The 27,913-nt window shown below is 43.9% G+C and overlaps 1 protein-coding gene across 2 annotated transcripts in view; it reads right to left on the minus strand.

Moving 5' to 3' along the window:
- Nucleotides 1–20,049, minus strand: part of LDB3 (LIM domain binding 3) — a 222,805-nt gene extending 202,756 nt beyond the window's left edge. Inside the window, exons 1-3 of one of the 2 annotated variants that reach the window (XM_059729829.1) lie at nt 19,952–20,049; nt 4,226–4,330; nt 2,729–2,856 (exon numbers count right to left, since the gene is read on the minus strand). The gene's annotated coding sequence lies outside the window, so the exon portion shown is untranslated. The remainder of the gene's footprint in view (nt 1–2,728; nt 2,857–4,225; nt 4,331–19,951) is intronic. The other variant, XM_019497157.2, reaches the window with a different exon arrangement.
- Between the last annotated feature and the right edge of the window lie 7,864 nt (nt 20,050–27,913).

The following is a 27,913-nucleotide window of genomic DNA, read 5'->3' on the forward strand; positions in this document are numbered from 1 at the left end:
TTTTGTTATCATGCACGCAGATTTTTTTGGTTTGAGGTGATCTTTGATTTAGAAGATATTTCTACAGGCAGGGCCATCCCTAGGGGGGCTGAGTCAGGATGATCACCCTGGCCCTTATGCTTTGGGGGGCCCTGCAGAACTGGGAGAAGCAACCGCGGTGACTACTCACCACCACTGCTTGTTTTGCATTCAGCCACTTGCTACCCACCGCTGCTGACGGTGGCGGCAGCTTCTTCGGGTGTGGGATGCATGAGATCAGAGTGGGAGCAGAGCCCCGCATGGGCTGATTTGCCCCAGGCCCCATACCCTGCTTGGGTCAGCTCTGTCTACAGGTAATACATATTTTGATTGCATAACCAATCAGGTTATTTTATTCAGATATGTTTTTTAAGATTTAAAAATTTGGAAAGGAGATGGTAAAGACAAAACATATATATAAATAAAACTTTTCTATTATTTGGAAGCTTTGCTAATTTGTCCTGATTTCTTAGTACATTACATGATTTAAAAACAAAATAAACAAAAAATCCCCAATATCCTCCAGAAAAATCAAGGGATAATAAATAACTTTTTAAAATACCATTCAACTAAATCTCAGAATGACAATTTGGTATATGCACAGGCATTATGCATAATTGATTTTGGGGGAAATGTAGCATAGAGAAGTAAAATGATTTATAAAGGTCATGGCAAAGCTGGGAACAGAAAAAACGGAATTTTTTGGTCCCAGGGCAAAATTCCAAATAATAGATGCTTCTCCCTTGCATCAAACTTCTTCACTAGCAAACAAGCAGAAGAAACTGGGCAGTGCCAGAAGAGCATATAATTAGAGTGTGGAACTCATTGCCACCAGAAGATTGTTGTGGAAGCTAACAGTTTAGCTAGATTCAAGGACAGAATGGACAAATTTTTGGAGGAAAGTGTCATCAGTAGCTATTGAGCATCGGAGTTACAGATATAGCCTCTGAATTAGAACTTCCTACACCTTAAACGCTTAAGCTGCAAGTGAGAGAGGAACAGTGGAAAATAGCCCTGATCAAACCCAGTTCATTCTCCCTTTCAACATCCACACACTGCCACTGAGAGACACAGGAGACTAGGCAAAAATGGACTTATGGTCTGACTCCATAAATGGCAATTTTTATGTTCTTATGGAACAATATTTGTTTCAGTTATCTCCCTGGTAGAACTTCTTGGACATCTGGGAAAGACAGTCTCTCCCACTAGCCCAGGATCACGCATCCTCAGCACTCCATCATTAGAAACAACACAGCATAAAAGCAAACAACATTTGTAGCAGAACATCAGTTTGTACCTGCCTACCAATTGCTATGAGTAGATTCAAGGTCTGTGAGATTGGAGAATACCCCATCTTAAACATATCGCTCACTTCAGGACTCACTTATTTGTGCTAAAATAATCCAGTTAGTAGTTCTTAAAAGTTATGAAAGGGACAGTCTAAGGTCAAACATCTACATAAAGTACCCGGACTCATTAACGAGTGCTGATGCTGCAATATAATACTGTAAAGGAGATTTCTCTGTTATTATAGTCGCTTTTTCCTCTAAGAAACTCTTTAGATCAAACTGCTTCAGGTGCGGTCTTTCATATTCCACAAAGCCAGTTACTTTGCATCACCAACATGGTACTCCCCATAAAAAAGTACTGTTGTGGCTTCCAATTTGAGTCTGCTTACTTGTATTTCCCATTTAGTTTCAAATTAAACATAATATTTTTCACTTGCTAGACCTCCAGACTTATTTTGCAGCATTTCTATGCATGGCTACACAGTTCCTTTCTGTAACCCTAGGCTGTTGGGTGAAAAATTCCTATTTATGTTAAAAAGTGAGAAACAAATACATAGCTTCCCTCTCATAAACAAGAGTCATTCAAAGGCACTTAATGTACTAGTGCTGGAATGAGTTCAGTGTTCTCAAGGGAGGTCAGTCTATAGATGGCACTGTTGCTCTAGCAGTAATCCTAAAATGCAAAGAACTTAAAAAGTAAATATCACCACTGGTCTATTTACTGTTTCTAACAGAAAGAATAACATTTGAAAACCATGACAAATTAAGGAAGAGCATATTCAAGTTCATGATATATTGTGGCAGAAAAATCAATTTGAAAACAAGAAATAATTGTGCCCCAACAGAGGACTGGGCTAGATCACTAGCATATATTTTCCCAGCCAAAGGTCCAAATATTGCCTTGAGTTACACAGATGCTGTTTCCATGATTTTCATGAAAGCTGTGCTTGACAATAGAATTTACCACAATCCAGTATGTGAAGAAAAAAGGGCCAAAAAGCTCTGTGGTTTTATTTATTTCTCTATAGACGAACCCCCCCCCCCACTTTTTTTTTTACCCATGTAGGCCAGGGAGTGCTCAACCCCAGGCCCATGAAGCCATACCATCTGGCCTGCAGGGCTTCCCCTGGGTCAGGAAATTTGGCAGTGGGGGAGCAATAGCAATTAACACTGCCACCCTACCCCTGCTACCAAAATCCTAAGCCCTATGTGGCAGGTCAGAGCACCCTAACTCTGGCCCTGCACCCTAACTCTGAGGCCAGTCTGGACTGGGACTCAGGCTGTCTGTGCTGCCCTGCTCTATTTTACTTCTGACCTGCACATACACAAGGCAATCCTAGTCTGTCACTGGGGGAACATAATCCTGAACTGTGAATAAGTGCCACATAGGTGCATAGATGTGGAATGGCCATGATGCTTACGTGTGTGAAGGCGAAATAGGATCTGTCCCTCAATGTCTCACTGCTGTGTTTTCTCCACTTGTTCCATTCTGTGGACCAGCGTGTGAAAGAACTTCTTATGGAACAGTGAATCACTAGGAAAGACAGGACTATGGAAAGGAGTGAGAATAATTACAAACATGTTATGAAACTCAAGTTTGAAGAACCCTGTAAATTCTGTGCTAGTTAATGGGGCATTAAAAAAAAAAAAAAAAAATTATTTCTTGACACAAATGGTTAAAAGGCCAATGAAGGCAAGAAAATGCCAGCAAGAAATCCACGAACTGAGCAGTCGGTTTGCCTTATTATTTAAGAAATAAAGAGGCCTTTTTTATTCAGCCATTTTGCACTTGAATCTGATCTTCAGATGTAACATAACATTTGCTTACCAGTTTAGCATGTTTGTAAAGAGTTATGGGATCTTTCAGGATGAGTGATGCACTGTGAAATTAAAGTAGTAATCTTATTAGCAGGACTGTCATTTGATTAAAATGTTAAACTGAGGTCACTTGTTCCTGTTCCCTTGGTATCTGTCTGGATCCATATGAAAGTTCAACAAAGCTTGGCAGCTTTTGAAAGTGAGTAGGAAACCCCACTGTCCTGGCCAACATTCCTGTTCAAAGCAAGAAATCGAACACCCGTGGCTTATATGCCCCTACATGCAATCACTGCAAATAGCACATTTGGAGACAAGGGATTCAGGAATTTTCTTTTCCTCAAACTTCCTTCATATCTACAAACTCCTTTCCCCTCTTCCCCCTGTTCAGTAACTCCATCACTTACACCAATATAAGCCTCACTATTTTCCAATAAAATAAACGATCACTGTGCCCTCAGCAACAACAACAATACAATTAAAAAAAACCTAAGTTTGCATGTTATTCTCCTCCCAGAAAGAGGAAGGGGGGGGGGGGGAGGAAAAAAATAGAAATAAGAGATATTACTTATATTTTTTCCATCCACTACTGGACCCAGTAGCATGGTGATCCATGCAGTATGAGACCTGAATACTGCATTCTGACTGATCAGTGGGCACCACTAGAGATGTGAAGGCCCGGGGGTGAGGTGTTGGGGGGGGGGAAACAAATGGAAGAATTCAGGAAAGAGGGTTTTTTAATCTTTCCCCCCCCGACAACTTTTTTTTTGTTTTTTTTCCCCCCAAAATTGAAAATTTTTTGGAAAAAAATGTAAAAACCTTGTATGAATTTTTTTTTTAGAATGATGAATAAAATGTTTAAGACAAGGTGTTCATTCATTGCCACCCTTTACTCCCCAAAATGTTTTTTAATAACTGTAATAGGAAGACTTTTATGTAAGACTACCTTCAGTATCAGATCATTACAATTCCTGTATACTGAGGAGAAGCAGTACAGTACAACTCTCATATGCAAGAACAAAACGCATTTCTGTCTGCAGGGGTACTGCCATTTTTACAAGAGAAGGAAGAAAAATTCAGTCACTTCTTTGCTTGTGGACTACCTCTATTGTTGACTTTTGATCTAGAGGTTGCTGGATCTGCTCCTGTCCTCCTGACTAGGCCTCAAAGGACTGGGAGTGGACGCTGGCAGCAACATCCATTTGTTCCTGCATAGATTAGAAACAAGGAGCTTATTACCCTGCTTGCTCAAAAGCCTCAGGAAAGGACTAATAAGAAAAAGTCTAGAGGTTTGAGTTGGAAGGAACCTGGCCTCCTCCTGGTGTTGTGGGAGAAAACTCTCTAGAGTCCGTTGTCTAGCTGTATAGGGACCAGACAACACGGGTAAAGGGTTAACTGCAGTTTATTTGCTCGAGCAAATGACCATAAACTAGCAAAGAGGCAAAATGGCTCGACTTAAGAGTGGGGCTGTCTTTTATACCTTTTCTAATAAAGAGAACTACAAGGTCATTAAATATGCAATACTTATGGTCATCATCTCCTTATATGGTACATTACAAATTTCCATAGTAACACTACATTAATTTATTACAGCTAGTACTTTTCCAGAAGCAAAAGTTACGTGTTATCTTACACATTCCAATTTGTTTTCCTGTCCTGGCTGTACCATCTTCTCTCCTCCTGGCCCCCCTTATCTCGTCCCTAGCTGTAACTGGTACTCAGTACACAGACTTTCACAGATTTACGTTTTGCTTTTGTCTCAGCCGGGAAGAACCGACCGAGGGAAACGCTGGTTAATTAAGCAAACGTCAGGCGGGCTGGCAGATGGAGAGGCGAGACAGCGTATTGGTTGCAAAATAGTTTTTACTTACACCACTGGTGGCCGCGACACAGGTTGTAAAGGCTGCTTTCGTAGTTGCAACGAGTTGCTCCAACTGGCAAAAACCCGAGCCAGTGAGTCCACAAATGAACCGGGCATGCAGGGAAAGGGTACATTGGGGATAAGCGCTCGGCGACGGGGAGAAAAATCGGTAGTTGATCAGGCTACCGATTCACTCCGCCACGAGTCAGGAATTCTTTTAAGTCACTCTGCAGCGTGCTCAAAGTTCTCCAACTTGGGCGGAAGTCGCACAGATTTTTATACGGCTAGCAAGCCAATTACTAGCCGTCAAGTAGGAATAATTTAGAATCAGCCAATGATGGGGTGTGAATTTACATACAAATGGCAGGAACCTTTTTGCACCGGAGTTTACTCTTTGCAGCAGAAAATCCTACCGTGAAAGAAGCTCCAGTGTGGCGGGAAAATTCTACTGTGCCGAGGCACTAAAATCATTGGGTTATGACATGTCCCCTTGCCGATGGCACAGCTGGAATTATAAACACGTGTACGTGTTACAAGTAATTTTCGTCTAAGGACTCATCGGCTTTACAAAGCTTAAGTAATTAACGAATACATATAAACAAACAATTCTATAGACCGGTCTTCAACAAACTATGAAATACAATAACTTAAACATATAACAACAATTATTGGTCATCATCTGACTGGAGAACATCTATTTGGGACTCCCCTTTTTTATTAGTTAGTGAAATGTGGTTCATAATGAAGTAGTCGCCACGGAGCGCCTGTCTGTTTCCATAGCAGACAATGCCAACTAAAATACTTATAAGCATTAGAAAGAGAGTTCCACCCACTGCACTACCGATGATGGTAGCCCAATTGCCTTTCTGCATTACTGTTAAGGTTAATGTTGACGCTAGACCTGTAATGCTATTAGTTCAAGGATACCATGAAACCGTAGGTGGTCGTGTGGTAGAACGATCTAATATGTAAATAGTCTTTTGATCGCTTCTTTGACCAAGGGAATTTGTCATCCTACAAATGTAAGTCCCAGCATAATTGTGGGTTAGTGGGCTATTGAAATGCAGAGTATTGTTTATAGACAGTTAGCCTTTAGGCCATTGTCCATCTAATCTGGCCCAGGTAAATTTTATAGGTGGTGGATTGGAATTAGCATTGCACTTGAACATTTTTTCATCTAATAAACCAATTTTCATCATAGCCAGTTATTGACACTTCAGGAGCGTATTGAATGTCTAGTGTATAAGAATACCTTATCTCCTTGTCCAAAGCTGGGTGACTTACAACACAAGTTATGCATCTTCCGTTTGCAAATCTAGTAGGAATGATTTTATATTGACTTACAACTGTCACTGTTTCATTTGGAAAGGAAGTTGAACTAAATTCTATTTTACCAAGGTCTCCCTCCCAATGAATACCTGCAGCAGGTTTTCCTGTGGCTGCTATACACTTGGCTGCTACTGTCCAATCTTTGCCATCTATTAAGGGAGTTGGTCCCTTTGTAAAGCTCACAGTAGGTTCAACAATTACAGTTATAGTTGTTATTGACTCTGCATTTCCTAATGGGAATGTAACTGCTTTGCATACATACTTTCCTGCATCATTGTTTAGGTTGATCATTATATCACCGGACAAAGAGGTTTTAAATGACTCTCTTTCATGGTATTTTCTTTGAACAGAAAACCCATATTCAGGATGATGTACAGCAATAGTTTGTGTACTTTTACCATGCAATTTTTCCCATGAAATTTGTATTATGGTGTCATTTATATTAATTATGCACTTTAATGTGACATTCTTTCCCCAAACTGCTGTTACATGTGGATCAACAACTGGTTTGACTAAAGCACCACAGCAGAAATGGGAAAGAAGCAGTGTAAGAACAAGTTCTAACCCAGCAAACATTTGCCGTCTCGGTGTCCCCGCGGCGGCCATTGCTGCGTCGACTTGAAGGTGCTGCAATTTGGTGCTTGGTAGATCTAGCGATCGAGCAGCTGCAGATTACCACTTTGTTACGATCAGACCTGTAGGGAAACAACAACAAAAACAAGAGAAAACCGTAATCGGGTTCACTATAAGGAAACTGGGGGAACGTCAGAGCGGCGAGTCATCCAGTTGTGGTGAGTGATAATAGAGGGACGATCGGGCTTTTCTTCTAATAAGACAGAATAGGTGTTAAGATACTGTTCCGACCGTTGAACTACTCCCTTGTAGACCTGTGGATGAGATTGATGAGGGTGCGGTATTGAAACCTATACTACTTCATTTGGTTGGAATTTAGGTTCCCAAGGTAGAGGTTTTTTGGTATTAGTCTCATCCCATAGTGGCTTTGAGATGTTTAATGAAATGAGGACGTCATGGTTATACTTAGTCCAATTTTTGTATGTCCCTCCTCCCTTGAGACGAAGTTGTTCCTTATATAAGCCGATGTGTCTCTCCACGACGCCATTAGATTGTGGGTGGTATGGCAGATGAAGATGCCATGTGACGTTATGAAGACGAGCGAATTTGTCCAGAGCGCTAGAGTTGAAAGGGGGTCCTCCATCAGACTGAATTTCATGAGGAGGTTGCCAGGTGGCAAATGCAGCGGTTAAGGCAGAGACAACAGCAGGGGCGTTGCTCTTTTGTAAGGGGATGACCTGTAACTGACGTGTTCCCAGATCAACAATGACTAACCCCTTATTCGGTGGTTCAGACCCTGGGAGGGGCCCAAGCAGATCTACTTGCCAGACCTTTCCCGCTTGAAACTGCGAAGTGTCAAAAGCCCCAAGTTGATGTTTGGTTCAATGGCATTTCTCCTTGGCACATAGCTCACAGGCTTGTGCTACCTTTTCCCAATTGCATCAAACTCCATACGAGGTCATCTTGGTAGTGGCTTGGCGCCAGCGTCGATGGCTGGCCCACAGTCCCGGGTGACCCCAGTTTTCATGGAGCCACGCGAGGAATGGGTTTACTTCAGGACCGAAAGTAGAGGTGATAGGCAAAACTATGTCGGTCCGGAGTGGGTCTTCTAAGAGTTTAATCGATGACCTCATGTACTGACTGGGTCAGTATCCGGACGGTGTGACTTGGTCTGTTTAATCAATGGGAGTCGTGTAAATTTAGTTAGAGTTTTCTAGATGTCTTCCCACTCACCTAAATTTTCACTGGGAAGGGCTGTACCAGTGAGAATCTTATAAATGTACTGTGAGTCAATTGCAATAATTGGAACTGGGAGGGTGTCATCGTGGTGTGCTAGACAGTGTTGTAATACTTCGAAGAATCCCAACAATTCACATTTTTGGGCAGAGGTGTCATTCGGGTGGACCCAGAATATTTTCACATCGTGGCAAGCCTTACAATAATACCCATAGCCTCCACTGTGTCGGGAGGTCCCATCTGAAGCCATCCAGGCCGGGGCGGAGGTTCCATATAGCGTTGGGAGCTTTTCCTCATCCTCCAGGCTAGGACTAGGTTTTGTGTCCTCCAATTTCCAGCAGCACCAGTTGTAGTGGTGGGTAAGCACCAACGTGTTCCATGTCTTAGGTTCCCCCTGAAAATGCAGGTCGACTTTCTCTGCATCTAGCAAGGGCAGCAACGTGGCAACGGGAGCGTGAAGTGTCCCGTGCCCCCTTGCTAATGGCTCCACTAGCTGTCCAGCTAGGAGGATTTTTCCTATAGCTCCATACCAATGTTGTGCTGCTTGAAGAGTCTTATGGGCAGTGTATACCAATTCATCATGAGGGTTGTGCGCAACAGCCCACACGTGGTTCATGGTGAATCCAAGGGTTATGATCAATGGTTCACCAAGATTGATTGTGTGGAGCTGCATACTCTTGACAGCGGCTAACAGGCGAAACAGATTCTGCTGGTCCCCTTCCGTTCAAGGCGTGGATTTTCGGGACTTATTACGGATCTGTCGCTGTAGTTTAGTAAGGAGTGCTAGATGACTAGGGTTAACATAATGCCGATACCAATTTAGGTGACCTAAGAGCTGCTGAAAATGTCTTTTGGTCACGGGCAGGGATTTCTTTAATGGGTCGATGTCAGGACCATCATGTGAGATTCCGCGGCGGATAGAGCCAATGAATCGGGTGCCAAGGAATGTGATGTCATCTAAGGGATGTAGGCATGACTTTTCCTCGTTAATCATCCATCCCTTACTCTGAAGGTGGGCGACCAGTTGGTTGACTATGCTGGTAACGATGGAACCGTCACGACCCATGATAGCGATGTCGTCAATAACTCCAGATTCTCAATTCCTCTTCTGATGGAAGGGTATGTGAGGTGCGAAAGTTCTTCAGGGTATCATTCATGGCACCGGTGGCTAGTGACGGGGCATTGCAGTATCCCTGTGGACAGACCGTCCATCTGTACATGGTTCCCTCGATGCACATATTCAATACTCCTTCAGGGTCAACGATCGGGATTGAGAAGAACATGTTCTTTAGGTCCAGTGTGACCCCGACCCATTCGTTTCGCTGGAATTGAGCCATTTCGAACATACATTGTGGTAGGGTAGAAGGGTTGGGTTGCTGAAGCACTCAACACCTTTTGTTGGCCTCCCTGTAATCAACAACTAGCCGAGCTTCGTTAGGTTTCCCAGGCTTTGCAACTCCCCACCCCGGTGACAGGTAAGTACTGGCAGTTACTGGTTTGATGCAACCTTATTGTTCCAGTCGTTGCAGGAGATGAATGAGAGATTTTTTTGAGGGGACCCTTGGTTGGAATTGGTCGGTATCGCCAGGTGGAGGTGTTGTAAAGCGTCGGTTGATGCCAATCCGTCTTCGGGATAATGATAGGTAGCGCTTGTAACACTTGTTCCTTGAGGTTAAGCGCTTTGATTCCCAGAATTCCCAGAATATTGATGCCCCCTAACACTGCCCCTAGAGCGCGTTGATGGCCTTGGACAGTAAATCTGACTTTTGTTGTAACTGCAACAGCATTAAGTCCCTGTACCCTAATTGTTTTTGTAGTTTTCTGGTGGGGTATCGATGAAGTAATTACATTAACTTGAGCTCCAGTGTTGAGGAGGAAGAACACTTGTTCTTGATTACTTGGGTCGGTGGGATCATAGACAGTAAGTTCGGCGTAGGGACGGAGATCAGTGGGGTCAGGCTCGAGTTGCAGAAGGCCACCGGCAGAGCCGCCGGCCGTTATTCGTTTTTTGGCTCATCCCCGAATTTGAATCCCAGTGCGTCGGCTAGACGACGTTGGCCCTCATTCCCAAGGATACGCAACTGCTGCTTTGTAAGTCCAGAGTGGCTGAGGAGGAATCCGAACATAACTCTTTCCTCCGCTGATCTTTGGGGTGACCACCATGGCTCTCGCTGTAAGTCAAATTCCTGACACCTCGGTCTTGGTGCTCTAACCGGATGCACCAAAGGTCAGTCTTTTGTGTCAATAGGAGTTCCCTTGCTTTGCTTCATGAGCCCCTGTAATCGTGGGAGATGACCCAAGAGGTTTCCTACTGGTTGGCCTGCTACTGAATTAAGAAAGAGTCAGAGTGTGACAGCGTCCGTCCCTCTGTACACCTCTACACAGGCGTCTATAGCTTCCAGAGACGTTGGAATCACTCCGGGGTTTGGTAAGTGGTGATGAACCCATTTTTCCCTACGCTGGGCAGCTGTTAGTCCCAGTGGATGCATTCTTGGGTTCCACGTAAGGTATGACACTCCAATTATGGCCAAGAGAAGTTGTTCCGCGCTGGTCTTTTGTGGGTGGCGCTCATGCCAGGTGTGGGATTTATGGGCTACCTGTCCCACCACGAGCACCGGGAGAGGAATGGGCCAACGTGTGTTTTCCGAGACCACATTCAGATCAGTGGCGCGTCCTCCACTCCACACCGCTTGTCGGGTCAAGGCACTTGCCTCTTCTAGGTCTAGTATGTCGGATGCAAATTCCACAATCAGTCGTCCCAGCCATATGGCCAGAGTTTCCTCAGGTTTCATTTTTGAATCCTTACAAAGTTCTTGTATCTCTGGTCGGGTGCACGTGCGAGATGTAATGATAGTACGTGTGGTACCTTCCTCATTTGCAACATGCTTTATTAGTGCTACTGGGTGAGCCGCAACTGAGAAAGGGTTAAATTCATCAGGCGGGAGCACTGGATACATCTCTCCTCCCATTGCCCCCTCCCCGTGGCAAGGAGGCAGGGCCGTTGGGAACAACGTCACTTCCAGGGGTAGGCTTGCTGGGCAGATCTCCGCCTGTTTTTCTGAAGCCCCGCCCCCCTTTTCTGGGCTCTCTGGAAGGCTTGTGTTTCCCTTGGCACCATTTTCTGGCCGCGAAGCCATGCGACCGGCACTATTTCTAAACGCCGATTTGGAGTCCTCTACCGTCTGCTCCAGTAACTCCTTGCCCACTGTATATAGCTGAGCCTCTAAGTTTGCATTCTCCTATAGTAGACCCGCTACTGAACGGAATAACACATTTATTATTTTTCCCTTTTTCCACTTTGTTATCCCCCATCTTGCCATGTGGAAACCCTCGGTCTCCAAGTCTTCTCGGAGCTGAACAGGGAGTTCGTGACCACGCGACCCAGGCACTAAAGGTGGACAATTAAACCAGTCCGTTGGGGTGGGTTCCCCTCCTTCCCTCAGGTACCGGGTGCACTAGGCAAACTCCTGAGCGGGGGCCAGCTTTTCCGCCTTCCTCACCTTCACCCCCACTAGGGATAGGGTTGGTGTTTCCTCCGGAGGTCGATAGTAAACCTGCTCGCTGCTCATTACACACCCGAACTCCCCGAGAGACAACTTTGTTCTCAACTCCTTTATGACTGCTCCTTCCCTTTTTACTGAGAAGTAGCCATCAATATTTCTTCTATCCCTCCTTCCGCCTGGTGGTAGGCGATATGCGCCCAGAGCTCGTTTGCGCTTTCCACGCGGCAGATCCCAGTGCGCCAGGGGCAGCACTCAATTAGATTCATGTCCACCACCATGCCCTTAGATCCTGTTCGTGATGCCATGTCTCGGCCGGGAAGAACCGACCGAGGGAAATGCTGGTTAATTAAGTGAACATCAGGCGGGCTGGTGGATGGAGAGGCGAAACAGCTTATTGGTTGCAAAATAGTTTTTACTTATGCCGCTAGTGGCTGCAATGCAGGTTGTAAAGGCTGCTTGCATAGTTGCAACGAGTTGCTCCAACTGGCAAAAACCCGAGCCAGTGAGTCCACAAATGAACGGGGCATGCAGGGAAAGGGTATGTCGGGGATAAGCGCTCGGCGACGGGGAGAGAGAGAAAAAAGAATCGGTAGTTCATCAGGCTACCGATTCGCTCTGCCATGAGTCAGGAATTCTTTTAAGTCACTCTGCAGCGTGCTCAAAATTCTCCAACTTGGGCGGAAGTCGCGTGGATTTTTATACAGCTAGTGAGCCAATTACTAGCCGTGAAGTAGGAATAATTTAGAATCAGCCAATGATGGGGTGCAAATTTACATACAAATAGCGGGAACCTTTTTGCACCGGAGTTTACTCTTTGCAGCAGAAAATCCTACCGTGTAAAGAAGCTCCAGTGTGGCGGGAAAATTCCACTGTGCCGAGGCACTAAAATCATTGGGTTATGACAGCTTTTTCCTCAGAAAAAGACTGGCACAGTTAAAATGGTTACTTAATGTAAGTAAATGGCTGGCTTAGCTATTATTCTGCCTTGTGGTCAGCCGCATTGCTAGGCCACAGGTCATGCCTTGTGTTCAGCTGCAAATCTAATATTTCTCAATAATCTAAATTATTGTTAACTTAACAGTATGGCATCAGAAAACTTTTATTTCAGGGTAAAAACAAACTTTCCCATTACACTGGCCCTGTGACCTTGAGATCCACAGAAGTACAAAAGCAGCATAAAGGAGCTGAAAGTATACTTCTTTATTGAAAGGTAAGAGTTTAAGTGTCTCTGAATTCAGTATATTAAATTATATTTTTTAGCTGCCATAGTATATTTTCATAACCTATGTAATTCATAATTGAATTCCTACTAATCTGATGTCTTGTGACAAATTACCCAACCTTAGCAGTGAGATGAGGCCTGAAGGGCAGGGAAGTTGTTCACAGTTAACTAAGGAGGCCTCTCCTTCATCCATTACTAAATTTGTACAAGCTGTAGCTTAGTGTTTATATATGCAAGCTAGCCACTAAATTACATTTTTCTTCCTCAGCAAAATGGTGCAACCAACTTCTAGCATATGGAAGCATTTCCACACTGCAAGTTATTCTGCGGAAAAAAAAAGAGTGATTTGCAAATACTGTCAAATGAAATACACATTTCCAAATGCTACTAGGATGACCAAAGCACATCCTTTTATGCAAGAAGTATCCTGAAAACATTAAAAAAAATCCTTCATGGGTATAAGTGAGGAGGAGGTAGATCATGATGCAAGTGCATGCTCTTTCTAGCAGCCTCAGTCCAGAAGTCCTCCTACTGCTGCTGCTTCTATAACATCAGCATCACAAAGGGTTGCCCAATCAACATCTTCAAGTAACCAAGTATTGCAACCAACTATATACAAAAGACTTTTGATAGCTCCATTTGTAGACAAGACGACACCTGAACAGGAAAAAATTGACCAAGCTCTTGCAAGAGCAATATATTCTTCAGGGACACCATTGTCAATAACTGAAAATGCATATTGGCAGGAAGCTTTGAAGTTACTAAGTCCATCACGGTTTGCCCATTCTTTGAGACATTCTTTGAGCAAGTGTCTTTTAAAGTCTGCATTACATGTTCATATTCTATCTGTGCAAGGAATCCCCCCCCCCCAACCAAACCAAACAAAAAATTGATGAAGCACTATGTCTTGCAGTACTTACAGATGGATGGACAAATGTGTGGGGAGAAGGAATCAAACTTTGTGATATATATATAAAAAAAGAAAAATGGTTGAGGTATTGTTAACAGAAGCATTGAAACAGGAGAAAAAATAGGCATACTGCAGAGTATATCAGTAGTAAAACGTGAAATCCTACGGAAGATTGGGAGTGGTAAAGTATTTGCTTTGCTGACTGATGATGCAAGTAACATGAAAGCAGCATGGGAGATCATAATGGATAAGTGTCCACATATTACTGCAATAGGACGTGCATCCCATGGGCTAAACTTGCTTCTTAATGACATCATGAATTTGGACACTCTGCAAAAGAAGTTATAAAACATGTAAAAGCTACTCATATTGTAGCTGCACTCTTTAAGAAGCAGCAGGAAGAAAAGAATGCAAAGAATTAAATAGTGACACAAACTTGGTAGTAAAAGTAGATAGGGTGGAGTGGTGATCTCATTTGAAAGTTTATTAAAAACAAAAGCAGCTCTTCAAGAAACAGTAAAAATTGTGGATCTTAAAAGTACCCAGAAGTGTAAGCAGCACTGTACTTGGGATGTCTTCTGGGGTCAGTTGCAGAACTCCCTGAAGATTCTAAAGCCAATTTCTTTAGCAATCACTGCATCTGAATCAGACAGTGCACTTTTGTCAGACATTCCTTACCAAATGGCCTGGATTAAAAAAAATAAAAAAACAAAAATCAACTGTTTTTGAGAATCTAAGTGCATCTCTGCATACAAGTACAGAAGAAAGAAAATGAAAGATTTTATTAACAGATGGGAAGAATTTTGTTGCCAATCAATTCATGCTGCTGCAAATCTTGGGATCCAAGATTCAAAGGCAGAAATGCTAGTGATGATATCACTGCTACTGCATTTGACTGAATTACAAAACAAGAAACACACTTAGGACTTGGTTTTGTAAAGGTACTTTTACATGTTGGAGAATACAGAACATCTTTAGGTATTTGGTCCAGGAATGCAGTCTGGGACTCTGCCAAGCATATCCCTCCTGCAACATGATGGCAAGGCCTTTGCATGACAGCCTTTGACTCCTTTTGCTTCTCGCCTGCTTCAGATTCCTTCATCTTCTGCAGCATGTGAAAGAAACTGGTCTATGTTTGGAAATACTCACACCAAATGAAGAAATAAACTAGAAGGTGAAAGAGTAGAAAAGCTTGTCTCAATCTGGGCAAACCTTCAGTATTCCAAAGTCCATGAAGATGATAAAAATGAAGGTCAGAAGAAGCAGAAACTACTGATAGTTATAGCTCCGAATGAGACTGATTGTACCAAATTGCACGTAGCAAAAATTTGTATTCAAATGAGCCTTGGGGAGTTCCCCCCCACCCCCTTGCTTTTTTCCCTGCTCAGCTCTCCCTTTAAAAATGAGTGCATGCTTTCTGTATCTGCTTGATACTGTGGTGGAGACTAAGTCCAGGATACATAATAACTTACTTTGTTTTACTACAATGTTGATGGTTTACTGTACTTTCAACTTTAATTTTTGCCTGCTTCTCATAAACTGGTAAAAACTAAGAGATGCTAAGTTTTTTTTAGAGTTCAGCAGCTTGAACTCCATTTATAACAAAAATTTAAAAAATTCAAAGTAAATTCAGTTATTAAATTTGTAATTTTCTGAATAAACTATACTTTTTAATTTAATAAATATACTACACATGATAATTTTATGATCAAACCAAGTTATACATAATACATTTTGTGTTCTTAAAGTAGCAAAGGGGATTTAGATATGTAAGAGGTGCTAAGAAAGTAAGTATTGCATATATATCAATTTTCTCCAAAGTTTCCATCCCTCCCTCCCCCCCCCAAAAAAAACAACAAAAAAAAAAAACCCAAAAAAACCCCCAAACAAACCAGTTTTCTTCCATGGCTTCAAAATTTCCAGAAATGTTACATCTCTAGGCACCACACAAAATCCTATCTGGCCTGTAGCCACTACAACGCAAGAATCAATGGTAGTTAGGAGTAAAAGTGACAAGACAATATTGGGAACAGACCCCTGGAGCTCTTTGAGCATGCTACCATTTGTTAAATACCAGTTAATTTTTTCCCCCTAGAGTGGAATTTCTTTACTACAACATGAACTCAAGAGAGAGTTGAAGAGCGTTTTCTACATTTAGAAAACTAGTTATTTTGTTTTAAGACTGAACTATGGGAACTTCTGAAAATCATAATGGATGAAACCGCAGAATACAAATAATTAACAAAGGTAAACAATGAATTACATAAAAGATTACAACCTGAGGTTTGGGGATGTACCTGGTTTAGGTCTCCTAGAGACTCTTGTTACTTGTATCAAGCCACTAGCCCGTGGCTCACTCCCTGTGCTTTTACTCATATTTGTATCTGGAATACAACTTCAACATTTTTCTTTTTCTTGAATTGGGTTTCTATCCAACCTTAGCTACTCATGGCCAGGAGAAAATAGAGATGACATGTATATTTCCTATAGATTGGTGGAGCTACTTAATAGCAAGTTGCACTGGTGTTAATAATGCATCTAATTATTTTTAGCATAAGAATTTGAAGCATACCATTTAGAGAAGAAAAGATCTAGCTCATTCAGTTTGTCTTCAGCAATAGTTACATTTTCTAACTGTCTGAATATAAATTTCCTTACCAAGAACATTCCACAGATGTTTTCCCTCCCTGCTAATTAGAATAAGTTCTTTTTTTTGTTGATTAATCAAGTTATTCCTTGTTATATTTCCATGTAGATCTCTACATAACTCTGCTCCATCCTCATTACCTGCATCCTTCACATTTTTGTAGGCAATTGTCATACTTCCTAGTTTCATAGTTGGCAGGGTCGGAAGGGACCCGAGCAGATCAAAGTCCAACCCCCTGCCATTGCAGGAAAGAGTACTGGGGTCAAACGATTCCTATTCCCCCCTAGTCATCCCTTCGTCAAGTTATAGATGATATTTTGATCTTGCTTTGTGGGTCAGCTCCTTTATCCCATCATTTATTTTTTGCCATTCCTTGAATGACTTCCAGTTTGTTACTAACTTTTGAGTAATATAGGTTGTTGGGCCCATCACCACGTAGCATTCCTGGGGAGGCATAGTTCAGCCAGGAGGGATGGGTGGTTACCTTTTTTCTCTCTGAGATTTGATGTATTCATGTATACACACTCTAAATTGCTTTGTTTTTTTCTGTTTTCATATCACACTGTAAACTCAGATCAAATTAGCTCTTCATTTGTATCTCTAGGTCTCTTTCACCATTTTCACAGTTTGTATTTCTGTATCATATAGAATAACCCTCTTTCCAATTAGTTTCCCAGTCCATATTAGGTTAGCTTGACATTTTTCAAGTATAAAAAAAAAAAATCTTGCATTATTAAACTGATCAGAGAGACTATATCACAATATAACAAGCACAGAGGTTGCTGATACAATGACTATTAAGTTTGCAACCCTTGAAAATACAGGTTAGCAGAGGAAAAAATATTAGCTATTAAAATCACTAAAATCCTTTCCTTCCCCTTCCACAAAGCTGTCATGTGGTATGTTAGTGAGGTTTAATATTACTGAAGCCCCATTCTCCCCTCCACCCCCCCGCCCCCCAATACATTACAATGCATAGTACTTGGCATTTGCATGGCATCTGTGATGCGAGGATCTCAGATATGACAATAACAGGTATATTGGAACTTAATTACATTTGGTAAAGATAAGAATTTTTTCCCATTTTACAGATTTGGGAACACAGATTAAGTGATAAAAACTAGGTCACACAGTGGCTCAATGGAGAAACAGGATTAGAATGCAAGAATCACTTTCTGTCCCAACTAGCTGTGCACAGAACAGGTCCAAAGACAGACGGGATGCAAAAGCATCACCTTTGTGACTCTTGATCCTGAACCTATCAGGGAAACTAGGAGCATTAACTGGATTATTACAGTTTGTACCTGGCTGCCCAGGGCTCCAATAGGCTGCTTTGGCAGGCAGAAGAGAGAAAGGGCTCCCTAGTTATAACCTACTTCACTTGTAAACTCTATACACCAAGAATGGAGGGGGAGTACAGCATAGGACTGCTAAACTGCCTGTCTACAGCTCTTCAAAAGGCTTGTTAGAAACAACTGTACTACTTGCATGGCAGAAAGTGTGGCAGGGCTAAAGATCTGGTCCCAGCATTCTGGCCCTAGCTTCTAACTCCATGCTTTATCCACTGAGCATGAGGGGTTAAGGCGACAAGAATTAGGCTATGCAATAGCATGCAGAAGAGCAATAACACAGAGTTGGACCTATGCCCAATAGTCTTGACACATTTTTGCTTAATGTATTTGAGAGACATTATTTAAATGAGGAGGCTGTAGACCAGGACCTTCGTCTCTGCAAGTACTCCTTGACATTTAGATACATTTTCCTAAATGTATTTACTTGAATAAACATAATTTTTCATTTAAAGCAAATATAAAAATATATGAACCTTAAATGAGGATTATTGTCTAAATAAATAAATAAGTCTCAGAATCTCCACAAGGTTTCCCCAAGGGAAAAAAAAAAAAAAAAAAAAAAAGTGACAGCTTTAGAAATGCCAAATCCATATGTTCATTAGTGACTACTCATCATATATTACATTAGATTCAGTGACAAAGAACTGAACCACTTCACATTTAGATGCAGAGAGCTAAAGTCATCTTGGTGATGGCCAGACACTAGTTCAGATGCAGAGTCAACCAACTTTCTCACCAGCTTTAAACACTTAACTTCCAGGGCTTTTACTAGGTAACATTATCAATGAAGAGCTTTAAGAACTAAGTCTATTTAAAAGTAAATGCATGCCAACCATTTTTTTAAATCCATGGTTCATTTACAAATGTTATTTCTGTAAAAAAACAAAAACAGAAACCCAAAACAAATAAGTATATCAAAACCAATATTTGAGCAGAGCAAGGATCTTCACCTGATGTCTATTAGAGAGTTTGGTCTTGAAAGTCTTTACATGCAAATACAAACCATTAGAAATGGTAAGACTAGATTTTATAGAAAAAAATACAGCCACTACTTAAATGATCTGCATGGTAGGATTTCTCAAGTCAGACCTGTTAACTTTAGGACATTATAACGCATTTCTACAGGATGCCAGCAAGAAGCCACATAGCTCTGACAAATTTTATGCAGCAAGTATTGTGTACAATAACTATAGCTCACTGACAGATGAATATGCCATAGATGGTATGTTGTATTGTATATTAGCATCTATTGCACGATATATTTATCTTCTTACATCCTTTAATGTTAGGAATAGGCTTAAAGTATTCTGAACTCCCAATTTGGATCATGGGTCTTCAGCATATGCATCCAGCTTCATTTAGGATACTGAGAGCTGTATCATTTAAACTCTACCTATATGCAATACAGTACTTAAACTGCTTTGATGACAAGAAAAAAGTTGCAAGGGTGGATAAAAGAGTTATGGAGATTCTGGAAATACTTTAGAGCAACTTGCTTTTAATGCTAAAATTGGCATTGTATCTAGTTTATATCAATAGAATAAATTTAAAATAAATGTTTCAGCATATCAGATTGTTGAACAGAAGCTGAAAATAGTTCATATTAACCACCAAGCAATAGCTTTGCTGATTAGCTGAAAGCCATAGCTTTACATATTTTCAGCCCTATTTCAGAAGCAATTTTTGGCTCCTAATTTAGGAAAGAAACTCTGGCAGTGCAAGAGGATTATTCCAGGAGAATCCTGTATACATCCATTAGCATGCAGCTCATTAGGAAATAAAATGATAAAAATGTGGAATGAAAGCTTGAGTGTTGAGAGAGAGAGAGAGAGAGAAGAGATTACATACTGGCTGCTACCAGTGTGCTGAATACTGGATGACTAGTGTGCTTTGCAAAGAAAAAAAAAACCCAACTAAACAGCTGATGCTGTGTGATTAGTGAACAAATGGCCTGAAGTAAATCCCAGCTGGCACATCAGACTGATTAATAACCTAACAGGCACGAGCACAGAATGCAAACAGCATGACAGCAGTCTCAGTAAATACAACTAGCGTGCTGTTCTAAAAGAAAAGGGAAAGGGAAGAAAACTATCAGCAGAGAGAGGCACAACAGTAACATGCAGTAAGTGCGAAGTAGTAAGGACAAGCCCTTGGTTATGGCAAAGCATTAGCTCCAGCCCAGCTGGTCACCTCTACCTGGGAGCAGCTCTTGCAGATGTCCTCTGGTACTTGTGGAGATCCAGTTCCTCCAACTGCACATTTATCTGATCCCTACATCCCCAATGACGTTGCCCACTCAACAAGAGGTTGAAGAGAAGAGGCGTGAGCTTTCTTAAGGTGGATCTCTTAAAGCTACAGAACCCCATTTCTGTTAAGAAATATTTCTGGAGTTTGTTTGCTTTAAATTGGTTAGCCTTTACCCCTGCATACTGCTAGTCCCATACTGGACAACATTCACAAGCTATACAGAGTAACTTTTGCAGGAGTTAACAAAATCTATTACAATGTTTCTCCATTACATCTGAAAGCCTCTGGCAACAAAACAAATACTTGGTTAAAAGGTAAAATAGGGACATCTGACATCTATGAAAGTGGGGAAATCAGCAGGGGCTGACCCCATTGTCTTGACTAACATAGATCCATCCCCACTAGCAATATTCATGCAAGTTGCTACTTTAAATGGAACTACTCACATGAATAAAAACTGCCCCATGAAGCAGCTGAATAGAGAAACTCCAACTGATTGTCGGGACCCAGGTTGTGACACTGATGAAAAGAAATACACAAGTTCTATGAAACTTCTGAGAGTTAGGATTCACACGCTAAATAGGAACTATAGGTAGAACACAAACACTGAAAAAATCTGCATTCCTTGCTACATGCCAAACGGGACTGAAGTGCTGATAGTTACAGCCTTTGGACAATGCATGTCAGCTCTGGACAGTGCTGTGCTCTATGAAAGCACTGCAGTTGTGAAATTAACTTTAGTTTGCACTAGTTATCCTACTGAGGGCACTTTTTTCAATCCCACTAAGACTTTTTTTTACATCACTCTCAAAGATTTTTGGAAAAGGAAAGTTATAGCAATTGTGTCATCAGTGCTTGATTTTTTTTTTTTAATTAATATATTTTGTGTTCCAGGTCAAATCAGTTCCAAATCATATCAACTGAGCAGAACTCAATCATTCCAAAAATCATATTGAGTGAGAAGGCAGAACTCAATCTTTCTAAACACCATGTATGGCACTAGAGTAAGCATCCTGTCTCAGGCTCTCACCCTGGGACTTCAGATACTCCCAAATCCACTGGCAGGCATCCTACATGCAGGCCCAAGCCTGGAGGTCTTGGGATTTGGACGCCCCCACCGAGACATTTGAGTGCTCAGCTTGGGCTGATGTTCTCACCAAAAGCTAATGGAAAGTTTTCAGTTTCTCTATTGAGTAGAGATTTGCATCTCTTTCTTTTCTAGAAGGAAGAGACAAAAAGAGCCAAATGCTATAAGAATGGATCCAAATATATTCCAAATTCTAAAACAAACGTATGTCTTAAGGTTCAAAAGGGTGAGATTAACTTTAACCCATTTCTTCCACATACCACCAAGCCTGCTTATGCTGGCTAAGACCAAGAAGAAAAATACAGAGCAAATTCTATGTAGTTGGATCAGAAATCCTTTCCTGACATACACTAGGAATGTTCTGGAAAGCTCACAAAAAAAGCCTGTAATCTTCTTGTTTCCAAACAAACCTAGCTTGGTTGAATTCAGTTAATCCTTAAAGAAGCACTTTACAATGATTAGAAAAAGAGGCCTGAGAGTCAGGAGATCAGCATTTTGGCCCCAATACAGCAAAATCACTTAAGCATATGCTTAAGTGCTTTGCTAATATAGCAACATTTCTAGCCCCCCATCTGACTCACTGCAGGAATCTGTATGAATTTGTTACTGTCTCTATCTCCTGTTCTATACACAGAAGATAGGGCAAAGTGGCACCTTAGGCCAGATACAAACATTCAAAAAGCCCAAGGGAAATATCAATCCAACCTACACGGGTTTAAGTTGCATGGATTGGATTGGGACCGAACATAAACACACGCTCACTCTTGTGGGGGATACACAAATGCTTGCACTAAGGTCAGAAGGCAGGGGGTGCTCTTGCATGCCTCCCAGCTCAGCCTCTCTCCCCAGCCCCATCCCCTGCCCTGCCAGTGGCAGCTGTCAGCAGCAGTGAGGGACAGCCCCCCCAGCTGTGCTTGCTTGCTTCTGGGGGAGCTGGGGCTGTCACAGGGTGGGGGCCTCTGTTCCCCCCCACGGCTGCCCAGCTCAGCTGACATGAACAGCCAGGAGCCAGGACTGAGTAGCAAGGGGCTGTCAGCTGAGCTGGGAAGTGCTAGGGAGTGGGGGGTGGGGATGGAGGGAGCGTGGGCCCACCAAGACCCAAGCAAGCATAGCCAGGGGAGCCTCCATTCACCACCCCCCAGCACTGCCTGGCTTGGCTGGCACAGGACAAGCAGGAGGCAGGGCTGAGAGCCATGCCTAGGGCTGCGCAAAGCTTTGGTTCATGATTAGATTCAGAGAAGATTCAGACCGATTTGGAGGCCAAATCTCTGAATCAAATCACTAAAAGCTTAAAACTTTCTGAATCAATTCAGTGATTTGGAGGGCAGTCTTTATGGGGAAACAGAAACTTAGAAGAGGGAGGGGGAGCAAGGACTGACATCTCTAGCTGGCCAGTGAGTGCTATCTCTCTCTGACTGCCCTTCCAATCACAGTGTCTGTGGGAGGGACATAGAAACAGCATAAAAGCCTCTGTCTGCAGGCTTGCTGTGCCTTTTGTGAGCTGGTTCTGAGTGAGCAGTGTCAGAAAGGTACTGGACTGCCTGGCTTACTTCCTAGTCAGTCAGTTGCCTGCTCCTTTTTGTTCTTAGAAAGGATTGGATAGAATATAGCTTAGCTTAGAATCTCCCTACTTAATACTTATCCAATTCATTGCTTGCAATTTTATATTTGTTTTTTTTTTTTTTGCAAACTTTTAAAAAAGAAAAGCACACATACTCGCACACAGAAGAAAAATCAGATATTCATAGAAGAGATTGTATAGCTATTACATTAGTTATTATTATTACTTATAGTTAGTTTTAATAGTTTACATACCGACTAAAGAGAACACAGAATAAGTCCGATAGAGATTCAGAAAGAAGAAAAAAAAGATATTTTAGGTACACTATGCAACACAGAACAGTACAGTAAAGAAACACAACCCAGAAGAAGAAGAGGAAGAAGTCAGACAGTCACCCATTTAGAGTCAAGGCAGACAGCATATCAATAACAATTAATCAATCAAGCTGCAGTCTACACAAAGCAAAGAAAACAATTCAGATAAGCTAGAAGGACAAGAAGAAGTCCTTAAGTCACCTAATCAGAGTCAGGGCAGAGAGCACATCGCTGAACAGCAACAACACACACACCATATACTTTATTAACAGGCAATCAATAATTAAGCCGCAGTCTACCACACAAAGTGAAGCAAACAAATCAGACAGGCTAGAAGGCAGACAGATGCACCTTTTGCAGCAGAAAGATTAATATGAAGTGTGCTGGAAAGGCAGGTGCCAGGTCTTCTGGCAGGGGAGGGAGAGGGGGTAGGGGAGAACTAGAGCTGCAAGTTCGTGCCCCCCGCCCCAAACATAGACACATTCTCTTCCTGAAGAGCCATGAGGCTTCTGCTGCCAGTGGTGTCACAACCCAAAGTTGTGATTTTTTGTTTGTGTGTGCTTTGGCACTGCTAAATTATTTTCCCACTAAATTGCAGCTTCTTTGCATGGTGGAGTTTTCTGCTGCAGAAGAGAACCCCAGCACAACGGAGTATTCCCGCCAAATTTGTAGCTTTCTTTGCATGGTGCATTTCTTTTGCATCCAAGAAATGCACAGTGCAAGGAGTTCCCACCATTTGTATGAAGATTCGTGCCACATTATTGGCTGATTCTAATACATGCACACGTGGCGGCTAGCGATTGGCTTGTTAGCCATATAAAGAGCTTGGGTGGTTTCCACCCAAGTTGGAGAGAGAGCAATTGGAGTTCCAGAGGGAGAGCGTGAAGATCTCTAAGCGCTGCGGATCCTTGCGGACCCAACGCTTTTCTTAAAAGGCAATAGAGGCCTGATAACCGAACCCGCGGAGCTTCAACAACTCCGGGGAAAAGAACGAACAGCCTCTAGCCTCTCCCCGTCGCCGATAAATTCCTAGACGTATCCCTTCCTGTACGAGAAACTACCGAACCCACGGAGCTTCAATAACTCCGGGGCAAAGACCGAACCCGCAGAGCTTCAATAACTCTGGGGCAAAGAACAAATTGTCGTAGTCCTCTAACAAGGATTTAAGCGGAGCTGAACCTGGAAACTGTCCAGCCTACACCACGACCATCTTTGGTGTAAGTAAACAATCTTTAAATCAACCACTACGCGTCCGTGACTAATTCTAGCTCGCCCCCGGTCTTCTCCGAACCCGTGTGCCCGGGCTGCTGGCCACAGCCCGCGTGCGCAAAGACAGGCCCAGCTCGCCCCCGGCCCGCACAAGTGAAAGCAAGGAGGTGGGAGCAGTACCTGAGGTCCCTGCACCACCTCCCCTAACTCCAGAAATAGGCACCAGCAGCAGAATCGTTGTCTCCTCCACCCCAATGTCATCTCCCAGCATGAGCCCCCTACTGCCAGAGGAGGAGCTGGAGCTGGAACCAGGGGACTAGAGCACCCTGGCTCAAGCAATTCTTGGGACTGAGGAGGAATCAGAGTTTGCTCCACACCCCTCAAAGTTCCCCTAGACCCAGGTCTCCTTCTCCAGAAAGCAGCACCTGGGAGGAAGTTGAAGTTGTGAAGGCTCAGGCAAGTGGCTCAGCTGAGGCAGCTCCTCCTGCTGTTGTGCCTCAGGCTGCTGAGGGGTATAAGGCAGCATCCCCACCCTCAACCCAGAAGCAGGCAAGTAGCATAGTGTGGAAGCATTTTGAGGTGGCATATGATTCCAGGTTTGCTATCTGCCAGCACTGCCAAAGGCAGATCAGCCAGGGCAAGGAGGTGAAACACTTCACCACCCCAGTGATGCTGCTGCCCTTATTCCTGCTCAGCCTGGCACCAGTGCGAGCGTGCCCAAAGGGAAGTCCCTTGCTCTTACAAAGCCCCCATCCCCACAAAGCAGAGGCAGGTGACCTGGAGTGGTGGGGGAAAGCTGCAGACAGAGGTGGGTGCATTCCCAAGGTGAGCGAGATCACCCATAGTATTGGGGAGCTGCTTGCTCTGGATATCCAGCCCTTCTCCCTAGCTGAGCGGCCAGGGTTTGGGTAGCTCATGGCACTTGTGACCCCATCTTACCAAATGCCTGCACGCACCACCTTTAGCAGGACGGTGGTGCCCTCCCTGTATGAGGCATGCAGGGAGTATTTGAGGGAGGAGTTGCACAAAGCAGGGCCTCAGGTATCCTTGCACTTCACCTCAGACATCTGGAACAGCCGGGGTAGGTGATCACACCTACCTTTCCCTCACAGGGCACTGGTGCGATCAGTTAGGCCATCAGTGGGCTCTCCTTCAAGCTGAGGTGCTGGATGGGTCTCACAAGGCAAGGGAGATCATAGTGGCCATGAACTGCATGGTGTAGGGGAAGCTCATTGAACAGCCCGAGCTCATGGTCACTGACAATGGGACCAATATGGTCAAGGTTGTCCATGATGCCAACTTTGTTGCTATCCGTTGTGTGGCACACAGGCTGCACCTCATAGTCAGGGATGCCTTGGAAGGGGACAGGGCTGCTACTGATGGCGCCACCACCACTACCGTTACAAGCCAGCTGATTGCAAAGTGCAAAAAGGTGGTGGGCTACTTCCACCACAGCATCAAGGAAAGCAAGATGCTGTGGGAGAAACAGGCCGAGCTGAACATCCCACAGCACAAAATAATGCAGGATGTGGAGACTCGGTGAAACTCCACATATCCGATGCTCAAAAGGCTGGTGGAGCAACAGAAAGCCATCCATGAGATGGCCTTGCCTGTGGAGATTGGGATCAGCGGCCACTTGAACAGAGCTGTGTGGGGTACCGTCTCCCAGATCTTGGTGGTCTTCAAGCCCTTCCTCGAGACCCTTAGTCCTGGTGATGCCCTCCTCAGCCAGGTGATCCCTATAGTGAGAGAACTTGAGAACCAAATGGAGAGCTTCCAGGGGAGCAATATTCCTGGCTGGGGCAGGCCACTGTCATCAGATGTGCAGGCACTGGTGAGGTGGCTGAAGGAAGGCATCAGGAGACAGCTGGATCCCTTGCAGTCCAGTATGGTCCACATGCTGGTGGGCATGTGCAACCCAAGGGTGAAGGGGAGCATGTGTAATGGCAGCACCAAAACCCTCAATCACCGGATGGAGGTGCTGGTCAACGAAGTCAGGGAGATTGAAGGGCAGAGGCAAAGGGATGTGGAAGAGGGGGATCCACTTTCCCGTGCCAGCATTTCCAGCAGCAACACTGCCACTGGCACCAGCACCAGCTAGTCTCCTCCACGCCAGCCACTGCCAATGTGGGCCAAGGGCATGGCTTCAATGCTGGGGTCCAAATCACCAGACCCCGGCCTTGGGCAGGTAGCCACCGAAGCCTCGGTGTACCTATTTCACTGAGGATGTGGAGCCACTATACTGTGACCCCTTGGCCTACTGGGCAAGCCACAGCCAGATGTGGCAGGATCTGGCCACGGTTGCCCAGCAACACCCGCCCTGTCCACCAACCAGTGTTTCAAGCAAGAGGGTGTTCAGCATTTCTGGGGATATTGTGACACCCCACTGCATCTACTCGGATCCTGCTTTGGTGGAACAGCTGGTGTTCTTGAAGGTGAACCTCTCACTGCTGGAGTTCCCCCCATTCCACATACAGACAGACTGAGTGCCACCCTCCTCACTCCATCTGCACCAATTTCCTTTTTTTAAAATAACCAGTTAATGCCCAGCTCTCAGCTGGAGGGGGCACTCATTGCATCACCAGCCAGCAGGGGAAGAGTTTGTCCCTGCTGAGCTCACTCCCCTGCTAGGATGAACTTGGAGGTATGGGCTGGGACTAAGGGGAAGAAGGAGTCTCCAGGTCCTGGGCATGACCACTAAAACTTCACCCTGCCAGGGTAGGGAGGCCTGGTGGGACTGCTGGTGGTGCAGCAGCCCCGTAAATGCCAGGACCAACAATCCCCTGGTGAAAAGGTGGGTAAAAGGCACCATAACCTCCAGCTAGTGTGTGCGCGCGCGCATGCGCACACACACGCGCGCACACACACACACACGCACAGTCCTGGCTGGAGAATGCCCAGGCCTGTCACGTGACAGGCCTGAGGCTTGCTGGTTGTAGTGCAGTTCTGAGGCTCCTGGTGAGCTCAGCTTAGCTGCCTGGGATGCCAGCTTTTGTGTTGAAAAACCCTTTGTCAGGCTGAGGAAGTACCTGCAGTTGGTGTGTCTTTTGGTCCTAGATGGAGGGAATAGTAAAGAAGCCAGAGACTGGCATGGTATGCAATGAAGGGAAGAAAGCCAGACAGCGAAAATGGAAATGGAGGCATCAGGGGGGAGGGACAGGGAGATATAGCAGTGCAAGTAAGACTGCAGAGGTGCTTGGGTAGTCAGATGTTCGGCAGGTCGCAGAGCATCAAAATTCCACTGTCTAATCTATTTTGAGTCCCTGAGTTTCTGTACCTAGAAGGCTGATGAAGTGAAGTTCATAGGCCCAGCTGTGAAAAGTGGTTTGTAATTTGTTCCCTTTCAGGATCAGGCCTGAGAGACTGGAGGTAGTGCTTTTTTGGTGAGGAATGTGCCCCCACAGGTACTTGGGTTTTGTTGTCTTTGATAGATTCTGGTGTGCAGTTTGTGGGGGTACTGGAGATCGTTGGCAGGTTTTGTGTTTTGAGCTGTAGGAAGTTGGCTTCAGTTTTGGTGATGAGGTTAGGTGCTTGTTTGAAGTACAAACCACTTTTCACAGCTGGGCCTATGAACTTCACTTCATCAGCCTCCTAGGTAGTAGGTATAGAAAGTAACGGACTCAATATACACAGTGGAATTCTCACGCACTGCAACCTGCTGGACATCTTACCCCCAGGTACCTCTGCACTTTTACCTGTGCCTATACCCCCATTTCCCCACACCCACCCCACCCCAACCT

Source organism: Alligator mississippiensis, chromosome 6 (assembly GCF_030867095.1).
Source record: "Alligator mississippiensis isolate rAllMis1 chromosome 6, rAllMis1, whole genome shotgun sequence".
In the NCBI taxonomy this organism is placed as follows: Eukaryota; Metazoa; Chordata; order Crocodylia; family Alligatoridae; genus Alligator; species Alligator mississippiensis.